This window comes from Arachis duranensis, unplaced genomic scaffold, assembly GCF_000817695.3.
Source record: "Arachis duranensis cultivar V14167 unplaced genomic scaffold, aradu.V14167.gnm2.J7QH unplaced_Scaffold_232527, whole genome shotgun sequence".
NCBI classification, from domain to species: Eukaryota; Viridiplantae; Streptophyta; class Magnoliopsida; order Fabales; family Fabaceae; genus Arachis; species Arachis duranensis.
The window spans coordinates 1,191,803-1,193,602 of NW_026264853.1; the positions used below are offsets into that span (position 1 = coordinate 1,191,803).

The window sequence follows — 1,800 nt, forward strand, 5'->3', positions numbered from 1 at the left end:
TTGATTTGTGAAATCAAATCCTGGCTCTGATCACTTCAAAAAAGGATCGGAGGAGCTGCTATATATCCAAAACTTTAATTTGTGTCAGAAAAAGCCAGCACTTATATATAAAAGGAAGCCTTTATGCAACTTTTATTTTTTACCCTTACTTTTTCTTTCTTTTTTTCTTAGTGAGAAAAGAGACACTACTAATTAGCTTATTGGTAGGGGATAGAAAATGACATGCCAAACACCACAATAATTTAATTTATTTTTAATTTATATTTTATATTTTAATATATATTTAATATTAATAACTAATTTTAGTCATTAATTTATTATATATTTAACATAATTTATTGATATATTTTTTTTACATGACTATATTAAACGGTGGAAATTGTTGCCAATAATAAATTAATCAATCATACTACGTGTTTATTAATAAAATTTGTCATTAAATCAATTATTAATATAAAATATATATTAAAAATAAATTAAATGAAATATAAAAATATACCGTAATTAATTTGATGATTGATTTAGTGTGCATAGAATATATTTTTTTAAAATCAATAACTATCAATATGATCATTATGTAAAAAAAAATTCAAAATTAAGATATTAATAAAGTAATAAAAATGAGATATAAAATTAATTGTGCTATTAAATTTGTATTTTTTAATTAGATGTGAATTCTCCCTATTAATTTAATTTAAGAGTTATTAAATCTTTACTTTATTAACTATGTTTTAATTTTAGAAGTCATTTTTAATTAAATGATTATCTATTTATGCACTATTAATATATGTATATACTCCAATAAAATTCTATTATTAGTGTGAAAGCTAAGCTTTTATTACGAACCACTACTTGGTAATAGATATAGTGTGAAGCGAATGAGTTTTAACCCCTTTTTTTCTTTTCTTTGTTTCATTCTAACATTTTAATGGAATTTGACCCATCCACAGCAAGCTACTTAAGCACACCCGGATTTTCTCCAACATTGACCTTAAGCAAGTGATCTCAAATGAGAATATGAAAGCACATAGATGTGCATTTTGGTCAATACCTAAACGGAGAAAAATATTGTAAAATGACGAACAAAAAGTAATTAATTAACAAGGACCTACAGAGAGAATGTTGTCTTATTATATAATTTTTTTTAAATAATATATGCATCGTGTTGGTTACCTTCAATAAATCAATAATTAAAGGGAAGAAAATGACGCTTAATTGTTGGTTGATTATGGCTGCCGCATCAAGCGATATATATATATACGTGTATATTTCAAATTTTTTTCCGTAACAATAGGGGTATATATTTCATCATCATAGAATCAGATAGAATATATCAGATATTAGATGCTAAATAAAATGCAACGTCTTATATATTATATTTGCCTCATCCTCAACGTGTTCATAAAGTACAAAATTGTCCAGTATTCCCTTTTACCCATAAAAAATTCTCCACTAAATTAAGACAAACAACTTTTTCTTGGGTAACTACATAGTAGTTGAATGGTAATGTTACGTAATCAAAAAATTATAAACAATAAACAAAAATACATACTTTATAATATTTTTATTTATAAGAGAATATAATTCACTTTTTTTACTTAACATAATTAATATTTTTTATTTAATTACATAAAGAATTATCAATTTTAAATTCTATTAGAATCAAATTCCGTAAAATTTTCTATTATTATATCCATAATTATATAATCTTTTTTCAAATAAAAATTCCAAATTTTTATATTATTAAAAAAGATTAACAAATTGTTGGAAAAGATTATTATGAATTCCAAACTGAATTAT

At 22.8% G+C, this 1,800-nt stretch overlaps 1 protein-coding gene across 1 annotated transcript in view; it reads right to left on the bottom strand.

Annotated features, from left to right (window-relative positions):
- The window catches only part of LOC127744226 (zinc finger protein WIP3-like), a 10,054-nt gene that overhangs the window by 3,827 nt on the left and 4,427 nt on the right, over nucleotides 1-1,800 (bottom strand). The gene's annotated exons all lie outside the window — the stretch shown is intronic.